At 39.9% G+C, this 25705-nt stretch overlaps 3 long non-coding RNA genes across 3 annotated transcripts; 2 read left to right on the plus strand and 1 right to left on the minus strand.

The window, feature by feature from the left end:
* The first annotated feature begins 11456 nt into the window (after positions 1-11456).
* LOC143186612 (uncharacterized) lies at positions 11457-12044 on the plus strand. Its single transcript, XR_013003085.1, has 2 exons — positions 11457-11571; positions 11726-12044. It is a non-coding gene; the product is annotated as an uncharacterized LOC143186612 (long non-coding RNA).
* Positions 12045-15126: 3082 nt separating this feature from the next.
* Positions 15127-15897, plus strand: LOC143186611 (uncharacterized). The gene is made up of 2 exons (XR_013003084.1): positions 15127-15276; positions 15735-15897. It is a non-coding gene; the product is annotated as an uncharacterized LOC143186611 (long non-coding RNA).
* A 5589-nt stretch (positions 15898-21486) lies between these two features.
* On the minus strand, positions 21487-22112 carry LOC143186608 (uncharacterized). The gene is made up of 2 exons (XR_013003082.1): positions 21966-22112; positions 21487-21754 (listed from the first exon to the last, which is right to left on the minus strand). It is a non-coding gene; the product is annotated as an uncharacterized LOC143186608 (long non-coding RNA).
* Between the last annotated feature and the right edge of the window lie 3593 nt (positions 22113-25705).

Raw genomic sequence — 25705 nt, forward strand, 5'->3', positions numbered from 1 at the left:
AATTGCAAGTAATGCATTGGGTTTGGTGAGTATGGGTTTTGCGTTATGGAATGAAGCACATGTGGTGCATTTGTAAAGAAAACTGGATTCCAGACTGCAATAACAGGTTCTCGGCAACCCCTACGTCATACCGTCGCGGTAACTCATCCGCTAACACGTAGCGGGATGACGATTGTCAAGGTGTCATCCCAGTGCGTGACACTGGGATACAGAAAACTTAACTTAAAATAAGTGGCTGCATAATAAAGATTAGCTTCCAGCGTCACGCGTTGGAATGACACAATTTTCGGTCTCTTAAATTGCTTTAGCTACAAACATTAAAAAATTTACCAAGTGAGAAACAAGGCAAAAGAAGCCCCATGGTTGGTTAGTTATTTATATGTATTCCAAAATACTGGCGTTTTCTACTCTAAAGGCTGCAATTTAGCTGCTTTTAAATGCGACTAACCTAAATTATAAACGTACTGAACGGAAAACAAGGCAAAAGAATCCCTGGGTAGCTAGAATTCAAATTTTCCCTTGTCTATTTGACGTCTTTTACTGTCTTAAACGCTTTATAAGCGCGTTACGGCTTGTGTAGGTAGAAACCTAAAGTTTTATGAAGACACACGCGATACACGTAATGCGAAAGATTAAGCATGAGACGCCAAATACGCTAAGTTTATTGTCATTAACCTGCACAGATTGCGAAGATAAATAAATAGCTTCAGTTTCATGGTAAGAGGGCTGGCGGAGTTTGTCAAGCAAGTTTTTTCGTTTCTATTCCCAAGAAAAGTTCGTTATATGGTTATGGAAGAAGTCTAATACTCACAGTGATCACCTTTCAGACATATATTGAAATAAGTCATTAGCTATAGCAACATCTTGGCGCGGGACTTTGCCGTGTTCTATAAACACAGAGATTGCGTAGTGCGGGTTATGGTAAGTACCATAAGCGATGAATAACTTACGACTTTCACCCTTAGAAATTATCTCTGGTGTACCGGTTTTGCCGGCAATTTGTATGCCGTTTAGTCCTGTTCTATAGTCAGAATTCACCACGTCAAACATAGCTTTTCGAATTATGCTAAAATGCTCATAGTCTACATCAGTGTCAGGGAAATTTTGCACTGTATTACTCATTTCAATGTGGGGAATTACCTCTTTTCCTGTTGCCATCCTCGCTGCAAGAACTGCAAGTTGCAGTGGTGTTATAAGCAAATACCCTTGTTCTATAACTAAGTTGATAGTGTCACCTAAATACCACTGCGAATATAGTTTTCGTGCGCGCCAATCTCTATCGGGCAACAATCCCGGAGTTTCTTCCTTAAACGTTCCAATCAGCGACCCACCGCCAATACCAAATATTCTGACCATTTCCACCAGAGAGTCTACACTTATTTCTCTTCTACGTTATAAAAGTTAATGTTGCATGATAATGCCATTGCCTCATTTAAAGATACATACCCATGGACTTTGCTTTTCAGGCAACGAAATTTCCCCTGAACTATTTCCATATAGCCCTTACACGAGAATTTCTCTTCTGGTGTTATTATCCCGTCTTTTAAACCCGCAAGCGCAACTATTACTTTAAATATTGAACCAGGTGGAATTTGATACGACAATGCACGATTCACAAGTGGTAATGAAGGAGCATTCGAGCTTTCCCAAGTCTCATTTTATAGTCTGCTTGCAAAAAGAATATTATCGTAAAAAGGTGAATTAAATAATGCTAAAATTTCCAGTTACGTACATCAATTACCACTGCGGAGCCTTGGTGTTGGTTATAATCTTCAGCGACATGCAGCGCCCCTGGCGTTCACTTTTTTTGGAACAGTATTATTATTACATATTATGTATTCTAGAAGTTAAAAGTATTTTTGTATTAATTCATTAAATAAATATAAGTTTATATAAAAACCAACACTTGGTGATCTTTAAATACCTTCGCGATTTTCTCTTGCAGATTAATATCAATTGTTAGCTGTACATCTTATCCGTCTTGTTATAGTATGCTTGATAATTCTTTTATAAGGCGTTTTTTAGAATTTATTTCCTGCTCAGATTTTCCTGATTTGCCTTTTAATGTATGATAATATGTATATTCAATATCGCTTATTCCTACTTCGTTTATGCCTTGCTGTCTTTTTGTATATCTGATTACATGAGAACATATTGAACCCAACGGGTAATAACGTTTATAAAGGGCAGTTACTTTTGTTTCCGACGATCTTGTTATTTTAGACTCGACTTCTGATACTATTTGCAAATCGACCTCCTCACCAGAAGTTTTTTGCCTATCAAACAGAACAACATACGAAATTTTGTTTACCGCAAGTTCAGTGCTATTCCTATCTAAAATTCTGCCCCGCTGAGGCATAATAGTAGCGACCCTTATTCTATTACTATTAGATAGTGCTTCGTACTTTTGTCTGTTCCGTATTTGTAAATTATATAACCTATAGCTAAAAATAGCGGAAATGGTAAGATGAATGCCACCTAATATAAATGCTCTGCGGTTAAAGACTTTGTTTTTTGTTCACATAACATTCCTTCAAAACGCACTTTTTCCACCTCTTTTGTTGTTACACTTCTGTCCTTTACCGTATTACAAACCCTTTTTTCACACTCACGTAAGGTAACAAACTTGTAATCTGATTTTCTTAGTATCTTAATAATATGAGGTAAAGCTTCAATTGTGTTTGGTCTGTTATTGTGATCAAGAAATAGTATAACTGCTCCATTATGTACACTACTTAAAACTATTTCAACTAAAGCTTCTGGTTTATCACCTTTGCCAATCTAGCGAATCAACTGTCCATAAGGTCGAATACATATCCAATTTATTAGTATTTTGATTCAGATTATCGTCATGACATCCACATGGCGGGCGAAACCATTTTACATCTTGTTTTATTGCACTTTTAATTGCTGTATTTGTCTTTTCCAATTCTTCCAATTGTTCCTCACTTAAAAGTGATTTCAACTTCCTATGCGACCAAGAGTGATTGCCTAACTCATGACCTGCTTCATGGATTTTCTTTACCATCTCGTATGGTTTTTTATTTATACGTTCACCAAGCATAAAAAACGTTGCGTTTGCTTCATAGCTTTCCAGAACATTAATAATATCGTTTAATCTATTGTTGGAAGGCCCATCATCAAACGTAAGTGCAACAAACTTATCGTCATTGTTCAACAATTTTTTTATATAACTTAAGTTCTATTTGATAGATCCAGATTACAACTAAACCCACAGCATGGCAAATTAAAATTACAATCACCACAGGAAACCGCGTTTGAGTATAGCAAAAGAAAAGTTATTACCCTTATAAACATTTTATAATCAACAAAGTGATAGAATACTATGCACTTTTTTGCTAAGTTAAACCATCTTTAATTGCTGTAGCCTTTACTTCATCACTTCTTCGTATATTAGAATTGCTAATATAAATGACGTTGCGCTTCAGGGAATTAGCACATTAAATGTCAATGAACAAATTCATACGGCAAATGGTATTCCAGCTTGTAATATTGTTGGGTCGCCGGATAAAACTATTGCCGAATCTAAAGAGCGCATCAGAGCAGTGTTAAATTCAATCTATTACTACCTCCAAAAAGAATTACAGTTAATCTCTCCTCTACGGATTTGCTGAAAGAAGGCAGTCATTGTGACTTGGCTATCGCTATTGGACTACTTGTTGTAATGAATGTGATACCAGTTATAAAAGTTCTGTCTTATATAATCATGGGTGAACTGGCTCTTGATGGCAGAGTTATACCAGTTTTAGGAGTGCTGCCAACAGCAACCAATGCAAAAAAGGCAAATAAAGGAATAATTTGCCCAAGGGGAAATGGAGCAGAGGCTTCATGGGTAAAGAATGTTTCAATTCTAGCTATAAAGGAATTAACTGATATTATCAGACACTTTAAGGGTGAGCAATTAATTAAGCCAGTAATTTTTAATTATAGTAATGCAACCAAAAAAAAAAAAAAAAAAAGATTGGTTCCCCATATGAAGGATATCAAAGGCCAAGTTGTTGCAAAAAGAGCAGGTGAAATTGCAGCAGCAGGTGGGCATAATATGCTTCTTGTTGGTTCCTCTGGTACTGGAAAATCAATGCTTGCTGAGCGCTTTATAGGATTGCTGCCTAATTTTACCGAACCGGAGATGATTGATGTTAATATCATTCCAGCATAACGAAAACTTGTAATGAAGTATTCAAAGTAACTCGTCCCGTTCGTGAACCTCATCATTCATGCTTTATGCCAGCAATGATAGGGGGAGGAAAGAATGCAAAACCTGGAGAAATTACCATGGCTCATAATGGCGTGTTGTTCCTTGATGAGCTACCTGAATTTCCAAGACTTGTGTTAGATTCTCTGCGCCAACAATTTCAAGATAGAAAAGTTACCATTACAAGGGCAAATGCTCGCATAACCTACCCTGCAAATTTTTAACTTGTAGCTGCAATGAATCACTGCAGGTGCGGTTATTTAGGTGTTACAAGTAGATCGTGCAACAAAGCTCCAAAGTGTGGCACAGATTACAAAAACAAAATATCAGGACCATTGCCTGGTAGAATAGACATATGCATTGAAATGCCAAACGTTAGCATATTTGCTCCTGAGATCTGTGTCGAGGGAGTAAGATCATAAGAGAAAGAGTGATAGCAGCGAGAAAAGTTCAAACTGAGCGTTATAGTAAATTGAATGTTCGTTGTAATGCGGAAGTAAGCGGTGAAGCATTTCATAAATTGACTGAACCAAATCAGGCAGGGTTAGAATTGCTAAAATACGTACTGAAAGGAATTTCCAATCGAGGCTACACACGTGTATTAAAAGTTGCAAGAACCATTGCAGATCATGCAAAGACTGAAAGAGTAAAAAGAGGACACATTGCTGAAGCGCTGAATTATAGAATAAGGGTATATAAGGAAGTTAATTTACTTGACAGATAATTCGTTTCATTGTATACTGACCTTAATGAAATTTTAACATTCTATTTAATGAGTAGAGTTATGACAATAAATATTACAGCAGAAGATTCTGTCATTGGAGCTAATAAAAAGGGATATAATAAGTCTGAGAAAGGGTTTTTGAATACAACTAAGGGAGTTGCTAGCGCAAATTGGCAATCTTTTGAGCCCAAAATATGCGGCTTTCGTTGGTATAATTGGAACGAAAGCTGCAACACTCGTTAGTTCTGCCATTACTGCATTATCTGCATTCTTAGTTGCTGATCCACTATTTGCTAGCTTGATAGTTGTTGCTGCGGCGCCAGCTTTAATAGCTGTACCTGTGCTTGCATATAAGAACAATAGTAAGGCAGATTAAGTTAATAAAGTGGAAGAAGAGATTCTTAAGGTCTGTGAAAAAGACGGTGATAAGCCTAACGTTAATGACAGTAAACTTAAAATAAATGGTGATGCACAAACGTTCTTGACTAACACTGCAAAAGTGGTTGACCTGGTACCAAAGGAAGCAGAATGAACAGCATAGTAAAGTAGCTTAAACAGAATAAAAAGGGATAGGTCTCTGTCCCTTTTTTTATAAATACTTTTTATTTTTTTGAAGTAATATCATCTAAAAGTTTAGTGAAGTACTTATTAGTATAAATATTAAGAATAAGTAAATCCCGTTTACGCCTATAGAAGTGAAAAGTATTTGCATATTATTAAAAAAACGGTAACTTATTATCAAATGAATTCGCTAAATTTGAGTAATTTAAATGTCTATTGACCTTAGTCTGCCAGATTTACCTACATTACACCCAAAGATTATCGTTATGGATGTGGGTGGTGCTGGTGGAAATGCTGTGAATAACATGATCCAATCTAATTTGCAAGGAGTGAACTTTGTTGTCGTAAATACCAACGCTTATGCACTAGAAAAGTCATTATATGACAAAAAAATTCAGCTTGGCATTAATTTAACTAAGGTTCTTGGTGCTGGTGCTTTGCCTGATATTGGTAAAGGTGCAGCAAAAGAATCAATCGATGAAATTATGGAGTATATAAAAGATAGTCACATGCTTTTTGTCACAGCAGGAATGGACAGTGGTACTGGAACCGTTGCAGCACCCGTAATTGCAAAAGCAGACAGAGAAGCAAGAGCTGCAGTTAAGGACAGAGCGCCAAAAGAAAAAAAGATATTGACTGTTGGGGTAGTAGCTAAACCGTTCGGTTTTGAAGGTGTGCACCGCATGCGCATTGCAGAGCTTGGACTTGAAGAACTGCAAAACTACGTGGATACACTTATTGTCATTCCAAATCAGAATTTATTTAGAATTGCAAATAAAGAAACTACATTTTCTGATGCATTTAAATTTGCTGATAATGTTCTGCATATTGGCATCAGAGGAGTAACTGACTTGATGGTCATGTCAGGGCTTATTAATCTTGATTTCGCTGATATAGAAACAGTAATGAGCGAGATGGGCAAAGCGATGATCGTCACCGGAGAGGTCGAAGGAGAAGATAGAGCAATTAGTGCTGCGGAAGCTGCAATATCCAATCCATTGCTTGACAATGTATCAATCAAAGGTGCGCAAGGAATATTAATTAACATTACTGGTGGCGGAGATATGACTCTGTTTGAAGTTGATGCTGCAGCCAATAGCGTGCGTGAAGAAGTACATGAAAGTGCAAATATGATATTTGATGCTACTTTTGATCAAGCGATGGAGGGAAGAGTTAGAGTTTCTGTTCTTGCAAATGGCATTGATGGTCGCAATAATAAATCAGAAACTTCTCCTATAAGTCAGAGTGAAGACTCGGAGAAAGAGAAATTTAAGTGGCCCTATAGTCACAGTGAAAGTACGCAAGACAAAACACTGGAAACAAAACTAACTGAACAGGTAAGCGAAGGAGCTAAGTGGGGAAGCAATATCTATGCTACACCAGCTTACTTAAGAGGAAAAAAAACAACCACGTTTATCAGTTTCTCCAGTTTCGGAAATTGAATAGAATGAAATAATAAGCATGAGTGATGTGTAATATCCTGTCATCCCAGTGCTTGACACTGGAATCTATAGTTCTTCTTTTCTGGTCACGCAGACAACTGTACAAATGTTGCGATTTGAAAGTAGTCTCTGCTAGGAAGAATGTCATCCCAGTGCCCAGACACTGGGATCCAGGAATTTTGGTTTTAAATGAGTACACCAGATGGTTGTATAATGAAAACTGGATTCCAGTGTCAGCTACTTGTATGATATCTTTACTAGTGCGTTACTCATGTTAGAAGTAAATATTCTTGATGAGAGATGACGCAGAATTACAGATGGTCCAGAGGGTTTTGTATTAAATATTATGAACACTTCTCTAAAAGAATTAAAAATAGACCACTATAAACCAAACATATCAATAGCTCTGGCTGATGATTTCTTGTTACATCAACTTAATTTAAAATTTAGAGAAATGGATAAGCCAACTAGCACACTATCATTTCCGTGTGAACAATTGTCTAATGAGTGCGATTCAGGAGACATAGCAATTTCAATAGACACAATAAAAAGAGAATCGCATGAGTATTGTATACACATTTTTGCTCACATTGCACATATGTTAGTTCATAGATTACTGCATTTACTGGGTTATGGTCACCAAGAAAAAGATGAAGAAATTATAATGCAAAATCTAGAAAGGGAGATTTTAGCTTCGCTTGGCTACAATATGTGCACGAGTTAAAAGACATTTAATAAAAATATAGTAGATGATAATAAAATATGTTATCTACAAAGGGTTTTAGCTATAAACAATAAAAGGTAAGTAATATGGTTCAGTTTCCTTTGCCGAAAAATTATAAAATTAATCAAAAGAGCAAAATTTATCCTATTCCTGCTAGAGAAAAAAATATCAGAAGATTTCAAATTTACCGTTAGTCTGCTGATAACGAGAAGAACCCTAGAACAGACACATTTTTTATTGACATGGATAGTTGTGACCTTATGGTATTTGATGCATTAATAAAAATACAGGATGAAATAGATTCGACTTTAACTTTCAGACGTTCTTGTAGAGAAGGCATATGTGGATCTTGTGCCATGAATATTGACGGAACCAATACTCTTGCATGTCCTAGATCTATATACGATATAAAAGGTGTAAAAATATATCCATTACCTCACATGTATGTCATAAAGGACCTGAGCCGTATCATCATACGATGCAAATAATTTTTTCAATAACTCATGTCTTTGGTTACTAATAGTATGAAAATCCTCTTCTTCTAAAAGCTTTTTAGATCCGAAGAGGTAGAGCATAACTTCATGATAAGTTGGATAAGATGCCAAAAATTTTGGGTCAAATTGAAAGGTTTTTATGGAAGCATTATTGTAAAATTGTAGCCTTCGATTCTTACTATATATTACTATAGCAACCGGCAACCTCTGAAGCAAATTTTTCTGTGTAGCTATATAATTATTTAGTTCAGTGTATAATTTGTCTGCATCACTAACATCTTTCCCATACATTACTACGCTACCAGAACCTTGTATTGGTATTTTAATAAAATTAAAAACCTTAGGTTCGTTCCTGTAAGTTACGACATGCCTTCCTGGTTTTTTGCCATGAGCGCTATTGGTAATAGCAAATTTCTTAGAGCCATCTACATATTTATCATAAAACAAATTATAAAATTCTACCTTTTCTTTACAGTCTTTTACAGTTTTACAGAGCTTTTATTTTACAGTCTGAGACATTCCTTATCCATAACAGCACACCAATCACATTGTTAGAATCATCTATTATGCTTCTACCATAACATATGCAGTAAACTTCACTGTCTTTTGATTTTAAATCTAGAGTAAAAGATTTATTTATTTCTTTGCCTCAGCAAAATTTTTAATTAAACTTTCTGATAGCTCAAAAAAATTCACAAACTCATTAAATGAGTAAAAAACAGTATTCAGCAAAATTAGTAAGTTGGGGGAGAACTTTTCTATACGCTTTTTTGCATCCCAAACATAAAACCCATCGTTCACTGTATCAATTAAATTATTTATGATAACATTTCAATGTTGTAAGTTCTTAATCTTATTACTAATTTTTAATTTAGAACAAGAGAGAAAAAGTAATATGAGAATCAATATTAAAACCACTTTATACAAAAAAAAACCTAGTACTTCTAGAACAAATGTAAAAACTTGTAACCGCTCTGAATTGAGCTCAGAAGAAGAGTTATGTAAGTAAAGATTTCCTAACATCTGAAAGCCCAATCTCTTATAAAGGTTGCGACGTGACCGCCCTGCCGAGCCGTATTCGGCTTAGGACGGGCGTGCAGATCTGGCCACGACGCGTCCCACGGCTTGATTTTTCCGTGGGCGCCAGGTATCTGTCGATACCGGCGTGGAACGCGTCTCCTGTTTTCCGAAACCCGCGGCCCGGGCCAGCTCTTCGCGCGGAGAGGGGCGAGGTCCTTTCGAGCGCAGGGTGAGGAACGCTTCGGGATTTCGGGTTCTTACGGCGAGAACGCCAGTCAAAACTCGGTTTTCTCTGGTAATAAAAGATATATTTCAGCGAGAAACTTACAGGACTTGATCGATTTCGTACACGCGCTGTCCCGCGACACGTGGCCGCGGGAAGTTACCCGTTCCCCGCTAATATAATCGCGTAACAAGGTTTCGAGTGACGACGAGGTTGAAACGCACGTTCGGCACGCGAAAGAGAACCGCCCGCGTGGCTGCTGTTGCACCGAAGTTACACCAGCTAGCCGAAGATGTATCCGCACGCTACAACCGTTAGCTAACGCGCCGTTAAGCCGCAGACTCGCCGTTTGGCCGAGTCCGCAGGCTTGGAGAAACCCGCACGCGAAGGCTTTTTTCCTGTAACACGGCCTGTACGACCACCAGGAGCCGGACCTCTCGAGATTTCGATTGCGAATGATCTAGTCCGAGTCAACCGGGGAGAACAAAGGAGGAAGACTTACCACCTGTGAACTGGTGAGCGCCCCGTACAAGAAGAAGGCCGAGACCGCTGCGTGCGGCAGGATCTCGGCACGCGACGCTTCCCCCACTGTGCCCCGATTGGCTCGCTCAGTTCGCGCGGTCTCGCGACCAATTATCCGTCGCGCCGTTCGAAGATTGATGGTTGATTAGCAGGTCCACCCTGAGTCCCTCTGGAACCTTTCCTGCGGCGTGGATCCGAGGCGCAGTAGTAGACTTCGCTCTTCCGGGTTCCGCTGCCATCATCTGCCCGCGAGATGGCCCCCGTGTCTTCGGCCCTGCGCCTCTCCGTCGAGGATCTCCCCCAGAACGCGGGGTGAGGTGGCCAACCTCGCCAAGATGGATGAAGTGACTCTGAAGCGGCGGGTACCCTGGCCGCTCCCCGATCCCGAAGATCCGCCGCAAGAGACCATGTCGGTGGCGTCGAGATGGTTTCGTTCCTGTCGCCTGCCGATGCTACCATCTAGGCCGCTGAGATGTCCCGATGAGCTAGGGCGCAAAATAGATGTTAGAAATACATTGGACTCTCTCTGGTGCGCACTAAAGGCTTCTCTTGCTCCGGGAAGGGTTCGGCTTTGTGACTGACACTTGTGCCACGTCACAGTATACTGTGCTGGAACGCAAAAAGAACCAAGTGGCTTGGCTACTTGGATGACAGAAAGTAATACAAGAAGTCTATTGGCACTCGTGTACATTAATGAAATGTAACAAGTTTATCTATAGTTTTAGTGATGATTCTTGGAGTATCCGTAGAAACTGCTGAGCTCAGCTTATTTAACCATTCTATAGCAAACTCGTTATTCTCATTTGTTATGAAATCATATAAAATATTTTCTATGTCCTTCGTAATACTTTCATGTTTTCTCAGAGGATAATTATGTGGATACCTACTGATGGCTTCGATACTGGAATACTCAACAAAAGCTTGATCCTTAAAGGCAAGTTGTTTTAATTTCTGTTTGAATTTTCCTTCTTCCTCTTTTACTAAAAGGCGAGACTTTATCAGTGATTTTATAATCAAATTTATAGCATGACGTATTTCAGAATGCACTGTAACTTTAATGGTAATTTCTTCTACTGTACAATCATAAATATTTTTTTCGCTCTGTAACAACTTTATTAATGCCTTGCTACTTTGTCAATTCAATTCCAAATTCTCTTCACTTATAGGAGTTATTATGAAGATGTACTTACTCATTCTAATATTAAATTGTGGAGAGCCTTCTGAGAAAGGAAATGCTACATTCTTAGGTTCAAGTGCATTATTGTATGCTGCAAAAAGTGTGTGTGCTATAACACTGCTGGGCACCTTCATTCCCTGTTTACTCAAGTGGTTCAGTACATTTTCAACCTCATGATATGTAAAGTCTGTATCTTTTAGCAATTCAACAACTTCTTTGCCGTTGTGCTGTTTATACTCTATTGTCACTTCTTCTGTAAAAAGTGTTTTAGCTGCTATAAGTTTATCAAGCACTGTAAAAACCTTGATGAAATTCTCTAAATCTTGTTTGCTAATTAATGTGATACTAATTAGGTTTCTGCTAATAATTGAAATATGTTTGGTAATTTTTCACCACTAAAAAACTCACTAAATGAATTGTATTTTTAATCCATTAAGAATTGTCTAAAACGAGCATACTAGTTTTCATGTACGTATTACACGGTAAAACAAGATAAAAAGTTACATACAATCATCGTGTCGTATAACACTCTCCACATTCACCATTGCAGTTTGTGTAGGTTGTGACATCAGTGTGATTGTCATTATTACTTAGCAATCATCCAACTTTCTTTCTTTTTCAGGATCCATCAATTTGTCACACCCCCCAATCTGCTTATCGTTAATAAAGATCTGTGGAACTGTTCTAACGTTATTGTCGGGATGTTGCAATTTGTGAAAGGGATGACTTGCGTGCACTTGTATAAACGTAGTACTTTATTGAACCTTTTGTTAGTAACGTGTTCTGTATGACAGGCAGTCACACACACACACACACAGTTCATCGTAATATCGAGATGACACACGCGGAAATAGCGACCATAGATCATTCATAGTATAGACGTTAATCCATTATACATGAAGTATATAGAACTAAGATTATACTCTCTAACGCTCACTTAATCTGAGTTTTAATAAAAATATATGAAAATAAAATTATTCTTTCATTGGTTGCATAATCACAACAAAAATAATACTTTTACGTTTCTTTCAGTCCTCAGTTTGTCGTACAAAAATTATGCTCTGCTTTAGGCAAACTTTTAGTAAGTACATCTGCAATCATTAAATCAGTACATTTATATTTAACAGTTAATAGTTTTTCTTCTATTTACTGACGAACAAAATGTTGGTGCACGTCAGTGTGCTTGGTTCGTCTATAATATCCAACGAATACCTGCGAAATCTCCACTAAGCGGTGTAAATCCCTTCGTAGATGACAAGGACGTCATAAGAGTTGGTGGACGACTGGACAGTGCGACGCTTGCATAGAAACGAAGCACCCAATAATACTGCCTAAGCATTATGTTTCGACATTAATAATTAGGCAGTGCCACGTAGACACGTTGCACGGGGGCTGGCAGTTGACCTTGCATACTGTAAGGCAAAATTATTGGATCCTCGGTTGCCGAAATGCAGCGAAAACCGTAGTCAATAGATGCATGCGATGCATAAGATGGCGAGGCAACACGTCCACGCAGATTATGCAGCATTTGACCCCGTAGCGCTGGTGGCCATCAAATGCTTTTATCAATTGTGGAGTGGACTACGCGGGGCCTAACGTGTCCGCGACTCCGCTGCCCGAAGAAGGATACCCCATAAAGCGTACATAGCGGTGTTCGTATGTTACGCTAGTAAGGCTGTCCACATCGAGCTCGTCCATGATTACACGACGAGCGCGTTCTTAGCTGCGCTCGATCGATTTGTTGCACGACGAGGTATCCCGTCCCGTATTTTCAGTGACAACGGAACCAATTTCGTCGGTGCTGATCGAGAGTTAAGACAGCATTTTTGTGAGGCATTTTCCTGAACAGAGATGCAAAATAAATGCGGCTCGATAGATATAAAGTGGCGATTCAACCTACCTAGTGCCCCTCACTTCGGTGGAATGCAGGAGGCTGGCGTAAAATCGGTGAAACACCACTTAAAGCGCACGCTGGGAGAATTCGCGCCAGCGGCAGAGGAAATGCAGACCTTGCTCTGCAAGATCGAAGCGAGTCTGAACTCGCGAACGATCGCACCCCTGAGTGGCAACCCAGACGATTATGCGCCTCTTACGCCTGGTCATTTTCTGACGGGTGGACCACTAAATCCGATTCCAATGCAGTCCGTGGAAAATGAAGAACTCTCACGATTATCACGTTGGAGAGCAATTCAGAAATTCCACGAACAGCTGTGGAGGCATATGGACACGAGATTATCTCACGTACCTCCAAAATCGCTATAAGTGGCGCTCCACTCAACCGCAACTGCAACCAGGGGATGTAGCGTTAGTGCAGAATCCTTTTTTTCCACCCAATCAGTGGGAGATGGGAAGAATTGTGGAGGTGTTCCCGGGGAAGGACGGAAATGTACGTGTTGTAAAAGTACGTACAGCAAAGTCCACATACACATGTCCGATTACAAGGCTGTGTAGGTTACCCGTAGATGACCCCGATCCGACAACGGTTGCCGAGATCGAACAGGTAAAATAGACACCAAACGATTTTTGGTAAAATCGAGGCTAACGCAAAGGTGAGAGCGACCGTTTAGTTTGAAAGACAAACGATCGCAAAACTCGTTGCCCCCAGCCCCCAACGATAGCAGAGAGGGGAGACGAAGTGTTTGCGTCTCTCTCTTTCTCTCTCTCTCTCTCTCTCACTCTCTCTCTCTCTGAGAAGAAGCGCCCCCACAAAAACGCGTGTGCTACTGAGAGAGAGCGATGGACTAATTAGTCTCAAGCTAACCATGGAGAGCGAAAACACTGTGGCAAGTCAAAAGGAGATAACGGATACGTTCAAAAAGTACTTGCATCTGGTGGAGCAAGTCCTTGATCCAAGCACCCTCCCAGCCTCGTCAGAAAATATCAATGTGGTGGAGGAACCATCGCAACAGCTGCCTAACAAAGACTGGAACCTAACACTGCGCAGCCTGCATCTGAGAGTGCCAGAGCACAGTCCACGCACCACCAGGCGCTATCGGTGCAATATCCCTGGGGGACGTTACGTCCTTCGGTGGGACAGAGACTGACGTCGTTGCTCTGGAAACCGGAAGTTGCACCATCGCCGCCGGAGGCCCGAGAGGAGCGACGACCACTAGCTGCCCCCGCGACTGAGCCCAGCCGGAGAGGAGGAGGCAGGAAGCCCCCCAACCGGCCCGGACCCAAAGTCCAGCACGACAGGTGCCGCCCCATCCCTGCGACCGCGTCTCCACCTGACGATTCTGCAAGGACTGCGGCCACTTCCGGCCGCTGTCAACGATTATCACGTCCGCGGGTACTTACTCTAGAGCAGCTCACACGGAGGGCGGTTGGCATCGCGGTGGAGGCGTCTGTGCGACTGATGCAGCAGCATAAAGGCGTGTCACCACCAGTAATAGAGTAAGTTCAATTAAATTTCTATTTGATTGGTTTCACGATAACGCTGTGAGGGAGTTCAGCTCAACTGAACTTCTCTTGCAGCATTCTTCTCTCTCTCATTCGCGCTTAGAAAGCTCTATCCTTCGAGTTTTGCGAGACGAGTTTCCTTCATAATAGATCTACTGATACTCTCTATTGCACGAACCGTGCAATGCGGGCGGAATGTTTAAAAAAGCGTTAGTGTAATGAGAATTTTATCTCGTTCGCGAAAACCATTGTATGTTGATCTACGTGCCTAATCGAAGGTCGCCTTCGGTTGGAGATTCAGTGTCACTCACAACAAACACGGTGAATTTGAAGAAGGAGTCGTTTTTAGACAATTACAGTTGAACTCGAGCAGGTAAACGACCTGTGTCAGCTGTTCGAATTTCAGGCCCGACGTCGAGTGGGAACGTCGAGCCTGGAAGAGAGAGAGAGAGAGAAAGTTGCCGAATATTGCAAAAAGATAAAGATATAAGATATGATAAGCGAGCGCCGCGTAGCGGCTAATTAGCGTATTCCGCGCATTCGCGGAGACACGCGCGAGTCTCGCAGTCAGTCTTGGGCCAGTCTTTGACAAGTAACCATTCTATCAGTAGAAGTATAGCCATTTCGAGATTACTTCGAACAGAGCTTCTTGGTTTCTCTAACAAGCTTGGAATCGGTGATTTTCACGATTCTCTGAGTTTGCTTATCGCCGGAAGAGCATCGACCAAACTGCTCGGGAGCATTGGTTGACGGGTAAATCCAGATAGAGTAAACGTAAGTGCTTATCATGTTTGCGTTACTCACGCTTTACTACCCGTTTAGAAGCAACCCCCGTGTGACGAATAGATGCACACGTCGTGGTGAACAGGGAGTGCTAGAGCTTCTGGCCTTTATCAGCCACCAAGCCTAGCCAGTGCTAGTGAGAGTGAGTCGAAAGCTCGCGAATCTCAGCTTGCAACCGTGATTCGTACGAGGCAAGCCTTCCTGGAAGGCGGGTTAAACAGAGAAAAGGATGATCCCTCCTCTCTGTTTACTAGCCGACCGACACTTTCTTCAGTGCGAAGAATCGTCGGTAATACAGTCCACTGCACAACCTTAATGTTACGTCAAGGTACTGCTCGCCCCTCCACATAGGCTGGCTTTCGAAGCCTGGAGTCGGGATGACTCAGTATAGCGTGAAAGCAATACGCTCGCTTACCTGTGCGATTCCACCGCTATTTTTTGTTTTCCAGACGCTAGCCTCGCTTACCGGCGTCCGTGTGAGGCGAAAGGCTCTTCCCGCCCGGCGGAACAGACGGCCACCTAGGACCAGGAGGCGCCCGCCCTAGAGTTTGTCAATTTAAAAACAAAGGTCAATAAACGTCGTACCTAAGCCCTTTTAAGGGCCGAATTAAATTTGATTAATTGTACGATTTCCTGTTGAAATCCTCCTCTCAACCACCTAATCCGGACTCTGTTAGATCCCTGAGTTCAGCGATTCTAACAAATGTCAATAATCGTGTTCTAAAAATAGAAAATCTTGTTCTCACATATGATGGTAAAAGAATCATTGACAATATCAATATGTTCATGGAAAGGGGAGACGTAATTACAATACTTGGTCCAAATGGTGGAGGTGAAACCTCTTTAGTGAAAGTAATTCCTGGCATAAATAAAAGCTGTACCGGTAGTATCGTATATGCTGACAGCATAGAAATTAGCTACGTGCCGCAAAATTTTAGTACAAGTAACTTGATGCCAATAACAGCTGAATATTTCCTTATAAATAGCTCCTTGAAGAGACTAAAGAAAAATCAGTCCATTATTACAGAAGCGATAGAGCTGGTTGATATCGGTAACATTTTGAAGAATCAAGTGTTAGAAATTTCTGCAGGGCAAACACAACTACTACTGCTTGCACGTTGTTTAATTGTAGAGCCTGACTTGATTATTCTAGATGAACCAGTCAGTGCAATGAATATTAACGAGCGGGCTAAATTTTATGATATAAATAAAATAGCAAAAAACGATTGGTATCGATCCTTCTGGCGTCTCATGACCTTAACTCTGCTCTACCATCCTCAGATTACGTAATTTGTATAAATAATACTATCTATTGCCAAGGCAAGCCTGATGAGGTTATGAAAAACAGAACCCTAAATGAAATATTTAGCAGTTACGCAGCAAAATTATTCAAAATATTTTGCGTCTTCTGCACATAATATTACATATTACCTTATTTACTTCCACCATTAAAGAAATCAATAAATAAAATACAAGACCATAAACTAAAGTGTGTTCTTGAAAAATTAAGTCCGGTCTTCATTAAGGTTAGGCAGTCTATCTCATCACGTACTGATGTTTTAATCGAGGATGTAACTAATAACTTGGTATTGATATGTGATAGATTGCCATCATTTTCACATAAAATAGCAGTTAAAACTATAGACAGTGAGTTCAGTTGTAAATTGAACGACATTTTTTCAAGCTTTTCTGAAAAGCCAATTACAGCAGCATCGATTTCTCGGGCGCATAGAGCGGTTACAACTGAGGGCAAGGAAGTTGCTCTGAAGGTTTTAAGACAAAATATTGAGAAAACATTCTCAAGGGATATAAAAATGCTTTCTTGGCTTGCAGAAATTGCAGAAAATTTAGCGAACGATCAAAAAGGCTGAGGCTAATTGAATTAGCCAAAGCTTTTGTCGAAATTTGCCGATTAGAGTTAAATTTACGTTTTGAAGCTGCTCATTCTTCAGAACTAAAGGAAAACACAAGAAATGACAGAGGTTTTTATGTACCTGAAATAGATTGGAATAGAACTGCAAAAAAGGTTTTAACATTAGAATGGTTAGAAGCAACACCAATATACGAAGTTGAAGAACTGAATAATCGTAAGCAAATAGCTATCAACCTTATAGAATCGTTTTGTAGTTAGATATACAGGGATTGTTTTTCATGCCGATATGCATCCTGGAAATCTAATGGTTGATAGTAATAAAAATATTATTGCCCTGGATTGTGGAATCATGTGTAGAATAGATCGTGAGACATGCTATCACGTTATACAGATACTCGAAGGCTTTTTAAATCGGGATTATGATCACGTTGCAAAAATGCAATTTAAAGCTAGTTACGTTTCATCACAGGATAGAAATTTTGTCACAGCTTGCAGGGCAACAGGTGAACCTATTATTGAGCAGCCTATACAGAAGATTTCATTTGCCAGTTTACGTGCTCAGCTATTAAAAATAACTGGTGATTTTTATATGAAAGTTCAAACACAATAGTTACTGCTGCAGAAAACTAATGATTTTACTGGAAGGGACATGTAGAAAGATTTACTCAGAAATCAATATGTGGAAAGTAGTTGAAGCGCGGATAAGTAGTCAACATGAAAGTAAAACAGGGTATAGAGAAAAAACTAGAAAATCCTATCCTGTAAAAACAATCCAAGGGATATTCAGACTTATAGAAAAATTAAACCTAATGGTTGATAAAAAATTAGAAATCATCCAAGTTGAAAATAAAACAAATGGAAAAGTCTATTTTTTACTGTGGTTTGTAATTTTAATTCTAATTGTTCAATTTTTAATTTCTTAAACTATGGGAAAAAACTGGGTTAAACCCAATTTTTAATTCAACTTAATTTTTAATCTGCAGGAGTCGAGTCGAGAATGTCCAATTTTCCACTTTCTTTATAGCATAACATACTTCAGTCCTGATCCGCCTCTTGCTTCTCTTGAAGCCCAGTGGCTCACCACTTATGTGTAAATTAATCGTTAATGTTGTACACAGTCTTTTCTTTTTCTGCTCTCTCTTGCTCTTCAATACAATATATAGCAAGCGGATTAGCTTTAAGTCTTTCGACTCCTATTTGTTCTCCTGTTTCAGCACAGTAACCATAAGTGGCTAATCCTATTTTTTCTAACGCCACCTCAATCTTTTCTTTTTTACCTTTTTGGTGCTTGATTAATTCCTCATTTCCACTATCTCCATCAGAACAGTATGTATAAATACTATTATCTTCTAGTTCTTGTTTCTCCGACTCAGCCAGTATTGATTGTAACTTTAAGCTGAAGTATTCCAGTTGCTTTAGGCTCATATATTCATCATCGTGACTTTATTCTCGGTAACTTTTCCATAATTGCATTATCAAAAAAATAATAAAACATATATAACATATGAACAAAAAATTATACTACCCTCAAAGTAAACACTCTAATTTATAATAAACATTTAAAGCCTAGTATGATCGATTTACTAAAAAAAATAGTAATAGGTGGCAAGAACTTTATCTATATAGTATGTACTTTCATTATAATGTTAAGTTTATCATCATTTACACTTGAAAACAACAATAAACAAAAAGCTATGTTAACATTAACATGGTTATATGCTACATTTGTTTTGCAGGTCTCTACAAATAAATTCTTTACATCTGATCATCATGATGGAATATTAGAGCAAATCTTTGTACAGCTTCTAGGCTTATAGTTGCTTATCATATTTTAGTTCATTGGTTATTATTTGGTCTACCGATTTCAGTGATTTCGTCCATACTGAGCTTTGCAGTTCTAGGCAATAGTATTGAACACTCAATAGCAGTTGGAGTGTTATTATTATTTAATACGCTGATAATCATTAATATCTCAGCTACTGGAAATGCATTGATGATTGGTCGAAATAACTTAGCATCAGGAGTATCGCAAATTCTTGTTTTGCCAATGATAATGCCAACTGTTGGAATCGCTTAAAATAAGAGATCCAACGGAGGTCCGTATAAGGTGAGATTGAGGGTATACGAAAGAAACGAATACACAAGTTTAATATCTGTCGGCCCTGAAAAGGGCTTCTCAACGAAGTTTATTGAACTTTCTGCTTATGTCTATGGGGGCTGGGTGCTGCTCCGGTCCTTGGCGGCTCCTGTGGTCGGCGGTGAATCGGAGGGCACTTGGTAGGTGGTGGCGACGCCGGTTTGCCTCCTTTAGCGACGTTGACGTCTGAAAAAGAGAAATAGCGGCGGAACCGCGGCGGTAAGCTAGAGTGTAAGTCCAGCTATACCGAAGATTCCCGACTCCAGGCTTCGCTCACTAGCCTATGTGGAGGGGATAGCAATACCTTGCCTGTAACGCGAAGGTAATGCAGTGGACTGTATTATCGACTCTTCTTCTGGTGCGAAGAAGAAGTCGATGAGCGAGTGACTTGAGAGGAGGAGGGACCTCCTCTCTTCGCCTTGCACCTTTTAGAAGGGTTCGTTTCGTACGAATCTCGATAACTTAGGGATTCGTGAGCGGAGGGACACGCTTTAACCAAGCGAATTGCTAGTCCTGGAAGCTGAGGACGGCCAGAGGATCCGCGACTCCGTTCACCTCACCGTGTGCTTCTATTCGTCACACGGGGGTTGCTTCTAAACGGGGTGGCAGAGCACGAGTAACGCAGAGGTGATAGGCACGTACGTTATCTCTCTCTGTTGTAACCCGTCTCTCAGGGAAACAACAGGCAGCGGCCTTTGTTGCTCCGAGACGAAGACGAGACTCAGAGAATCAGGGCAGGCCCCGATTCCAAGAGCGCAAATCTCGTTCAATTGTCCCCTAAGATAAACCAGGTGCTCAGTCGTACGTAGTATACGTACGAATCGAGGGGAGCAGAATCCTAGTTTGTAGGCGACAGTGTTTCAGCTTTTGAGAGCTAGTGAGATTTCAATTGTCTGGCAACCAAAATACTTGAAATCTGAAGACTGGCTAGCTGAGATACGCTTGACGAACGGTCGCACTGACTGTTGCAAGCTTGGTTATCGTAAGACGACTGGGGCGAGTGCCGCGCGTGTCTCCGCGAAGCGGAAGACGTCCTAAATTTTACCACTACGCGGCGCTCACTAATTATCTTTTATTTCGTGCTAATGTAGTACGATGTACTCTCTCTCTCCTTCAGGCTCCGATGTCCCCACTCGACATCCAGCCTGGAGTACAAAACCGTTGCTCGACAACGCTTACTTTGTTTGAACTTCAATTTTAACGATAAAAACGTGTCATACGACAGCTGAACGTCTTTTGCTGCTAGGACAACGGATTCTCCAACCGAAGGCAACGTTCGGTCGGACACATATACCAACAAATCTCGAATCTCGCGGACGAGCCAAATGCCCGTTATATAACCGCTTTTTAAACATAACCTTTGTCTATTTTAAAATGCTGACTCAATTTGAAAATTTGTCCTTGAGTATTTATACACTACTAATCACCATGTTAATTTTTGTCGTTTTGTTTGTTAACAGCACTATAACTACCCACATAGCATTAAAATTTGTTGTGGAACAGGATTGAAATATCTTACTGTTTTTCAGTAGGTATCCGTTTAGCAGAGTGGCAAAATAGTTAGAAAAGATAAACCAAAAAATCAAGAAAAGTGAGTTTACAACAAATGGTGTCATGCAAGATGGAAACGAAAAAATTTACTTGAAAACTCCGCCAGCCCCCTTATTATGACAATAAGGGTATTTAGGACTCAATAATTGTTTTTAACCTACAGGCTCAGTAACAAAATTCAGTAACAAACTCAGGGTATTTATTGGCGGATTACATAAAATTATAGCTGCTGCATGTCTTTTTTATTTTTTCTACATTCAGCGAAATCGCGCTTATTTGAAGCATTAGCACATTATTACAGCGCCAGTTTAAATTGTTATAGGATCAACCACGGGGCTTCTTTTTCGTTTAGTAAACTTTTTAATGTTTGCAGCGTATGCAATTTAAGAGAACGACAATAGTGCCATTCCAGCGCGTGACGCTGTGTTACGGCGGGCGACGTAACATAATTATTTTATGTGTGAGTTCGTTGACGCGTTAATCCGGAACTGGACCTTTATTGAAATTCTCGCGCTTGTCTTACTGTGTATTGGAATTCGAGTCTCGTTATAGAGAAATAAAGAAACTTAATTACAAGTGATAGTGAATAAATGTACATGCATTACAAGGAGTTCAAAATCCAATGACACTTTCTTTATACAGTGTGAAGCAACAGAACAGAATCTTCAGTCAGGTATTCCAAAGTTAATAATAACTACTGAAGATTACTATTGCCATTGATTCTTATCGGACAATAAAATAAAACCCATATCGGAAGATGATTGGAAGATGTTAATGATTGAAAGAACTCACCCTGTCTATACAAATTGATCGGATTTTTGTAAAATAGGAATTTCCTCTTTCTTTCTATAACCCTTTCTGCTCTCTCTCTCTTTCTCTCTCTCCCTTTCTCTGGTCGGCTGACTATCCTGTTCCAGTGACAGAAGACAGACACACATATGCACACGTTGATAAAAATGAAAATAAAAATACTGACTTGAAATAAAAGAAAAATGAATTTTGAAGGAAAAAAAATATATGCATATAATAATGAATGAGTTTGCAGAAACTATAAGCTAGGCTTTACGTGAGCCAAAGTCTTTTGCACTATCGTACAAACTCTAGCTTAACACAACTCACGGACCCGTCGGCACGCACCTCGCGATTATTCGTCAAAGAGTGTCGCAGCTTCGCGCGTTCGGAAGCGTCCAGAGTCGGACCGCTCCGATTAAAGCACAACCGCATTGTTCTTTCTCATTAGCTAATGAGAGTAAGATTTTCGGCACTCGACGATTCGTGATTGGTCAAGTCAAATCAGATACAAGGGAAAGAAGTGTGCGCTACTATTCGTCCATCTCTCCCGGGCTCCCAGACTCCCACACATTGCTCATTCATATGTTCATTACACATACATATACAGTATGTCCCACGAAACCATGGACAGTTGATTATTTGGTAACCTATTAAAGATACAAGAAAAGTTTTTATATGAAATTGAGTAGCAAAATGGGGCTGATTTATTGGCCGTGACAATTTCCTTTTATCATTATTGTTTACAGAGATATGAAAGTTAAGATTGGTTTTTTAAATGGGATTATATATTTTTTGTTTGATCAATAGATAGTACGTTTCAAGACGAGGTTTGCTGAATTATAAGGTTTGTTTATATATAAACCAGATAGTACTCAAATGACTCACGCAGTTGAAAAAATCAACACAATCAATCCTTCCAAAAATCAAATCCAATAACCAGTAATCGAGTCCTTAGGGTATGCCAGCTCGTTATAGGTTGCAGTATAATACAATGGTTGACTAAGAATACTGTGATACTGTAAAGAAAAAGAGAGAGCACGCGCAGAATGGTTAAAGTGTTAAATTTTGAATCAAACTACATAGAATAGTTTTCCGAACGAATTGCCGAATTTTTACGTGGGTAATTGAGTCCATTCACTCCCGTCAATCTATGCTCGAAGCAATTGATAGTTGAGAAAAGAACAAAGAAGGATAGAGAAAAAGAAAGAAATAGAATATAATTAAACCCACGGTCTCCCGTCACGCACCTCGCGACTTGTCGACGAAGAGTGATCAATCACGGAAATCAGGATAGGCAGGATCCTTCGAGGACCACCAATACAGTGATCTCCTACCGTATCCGTGAGAGGTCCTGACGAATCAGGTGAGGCAGCGTGCGGGAGCCGTCGCGCGACTTGTCAACTCGCATTTCGATATATCGCTTGTGCTCTACTTCCGGTTTCCTTTACAATTCACCGGTTGCTCAATATTTTGCGCAATGCTACACATGAACAACATCCTCTATTACTTGTTGTATTAATTTATACAAATTTTCCATACTTTCGCGGGAAACGCTCGGCGTTTTCGTCGCGTGGTTCGTCGCTCACGCGTCGCGTCGTGTAGCGCGCTGTAGAAAGTTTTTGTGCGAATTCCAAAATCAAACGCGAAAGGTTCTCATTCCAAATTCTTGACACACCGCCACATTACAAAGTTTTCCGCAATTACTCGCAACCGTCCCAATTCATGCAAGATACGGGTGCATTAGAACCCTATGAACAATTTGCAATTAGCTCTAGCAGGCATCACGGTCAACAAGATGCTTGACTTGCTACAGAAGGTGTTGACCGCACACTCGGTGCACACTCATTCAAGCGCATGAGAACCCGCAATTCCAAACATCATAATGTAACGATAGTTGTTACGGCTAAGGTGTTCCTGCTCACCTTTTCGAGGCTTCAGAAGAACACACACACGCACACACACACTTCCACAAAGTTGAAGAAATAGTACTCGCAGGTTATTTACTAATTTATCAGCATTGTAAGTCTGCAATTGTAACACCTCAAACTTATAAGATAAATCAAAAATTTTTATGTCTATATTCTATTCACTAAAATACATATATGGATAATATAAATTTTCTAAAATACATTGATCTGTGCTTTCACACGGTGGTGTCTGGGTGTGAGTATAATGATTATCAGTACATAAAAGTCATAGCAGACAGGCTGGAAGCAGCGAACATTGGTGAAGTGAGACGAATAATATTCAATATGCCTCCGCGTTCAATGAAGTTATTATGTGTATGTATTGCGTGGTCCGCATGGATACTGGGAAATCAGCCACCTGCAAGAATAATAGTTGCAAGTTATTCTCGGCTGCTCAGTGAAAAGCACTCGCTTGATACCAGGTGCATAATGTAATCTGATTGATATAAAGAGCTGTTTTCAAAGGTAAAATTATTCAAAGACCAGAATACTAAATACATATAAATTCCAAACAGTGCAGAGAGGATTTAGAATCGCAACGTCAGTTGAAGGGACGTTAACAGGGTAAGGTGGTGACTTTATTATTGTGGATGATCCGCTTAACCCTGTCCAAGCTTTGAGTGAAATGATTGAAAAGTGTGCCACAAACTGGTTAGATCAGACTTTGGTAACGAGGTTCAACGATAGGAAAAAAGGAGTAAGTGTGCTTGTTATGCACAGGCTGTACTTAACTGGAAGACTTAACTGGGCACCTCTTATCCAAGCCAAAAAACATATGGCATCACATTTGTTTGCCAATAATTTCTGAAAAAGTGGAGATAATCGACTCAATTACGACACAAGAAAAAGGTTTATACTCGAGAGAAGAGAATGAGTTATTATATCCCCTGGTGGAAGGAAGAGAAGAAGTTGAGATGATAAAAGTTGAATTTGGGAGTTACGCTTTTGCTGCTCAATATCAACAAAACCCCCTGCCGCTTTCAAGCAACATAATTAAGCAAGAGTGGCCAAAGCGCTATAAAAATTTCCCCGATAATCCGTCACATGTAACGCAAAGCTGGGACACTGCAGTTTCAACAAACGATTCTAGTGACTTTAGCATCTGCACCACCTGGATAAAATAGGTAATAAATTTTATTTACTTGATGCATATCGAGCAAAGCTTGAGTACCCAAAACTCAAGGAGCAAGTCCTGTCACTAACTGCAAGATGGGTACCACAGGCAATTTTGATTGAAGCAAGAACGAGTGATCAACAATTAACATAAGAGATAAAGGGAAATAGCGATCTACCGATTACTGAAATAGTGCCACACAATGACAAACTCGCTCGATTTTATCAAATTGTTCCGGTGATAGAGTCTGGCAGGGTTTTTCTGCCACAGCAAGCGGTATGGCTCAATGATTTTGAGTAGAGATTTTAATGTTCCCAGAAGCCCGCCACGATGATCAAGTGGATAGTAAGGTGCAATGTCTGCAATGGATGAGAAAAACTGACACCTGTGTTTTCAGGGTCAGGGGCTTTGGCCCCAACCCTAATAAAATCATTTAGATGGTTAAGATATATCTAGAAACCTAAATTCATTTTCCCAAAGCTTCTGACATATGCCTTACCTGTTGCGGATGTTTGAGCCCTGAAGAGACACTTCCCTTATGTGGCACAGCAAGAGAAGCTGATCCAGTAAAGCCATTATCTCTATTAACTTTTTTAAATCTAAGGTTATCAGATGACGGTAATTGTGCGTTTGCAGATCGCCTTGAGTTCTTTTTTTGACTCTCGAAAGATTTTTTTTATCCCCCACTTCCCTGAAAGAGTATGCGTCAAATATAAATGCTGCTCCCCCCCCCCCCCCCCCCCCCAGGGGAGGAACAGTTGGAGTCTAGTTTCTTCTGCAGCTCAGGAGAAAGAAATGGGAGTAGTTCAGCCCTCTGATCAGGATCAAGACGTTTTTGCGACTTTGGTCCACTATTAGATTCTACCACGGTAGTTCCTTGTGACGGGAGTCTTGGCATACCACTATTAATTGTAGAATGTACAGGAGAAGTCTCTTTCGAGGGTGAATTATTTTTTGCTCTTATTCTACTTGGAAATGAAAAAACT

This window comes from Calliopsis andreniformis, unplaced genomic scaffold (genome assembly GCF_051401765.1).
Source record: "Calliopsis andreniformis isolate RMS-2024a unplaced genomic scaffold, iyCalAndr_principal scaffold0019, whole genome shotgun sequence".
NCBI lineage: Eukaryota > Metazoa > Arthropoda > Insecta > Hymenoptera > Andrenidae > Calliopsis > Calliopsis andreniformis.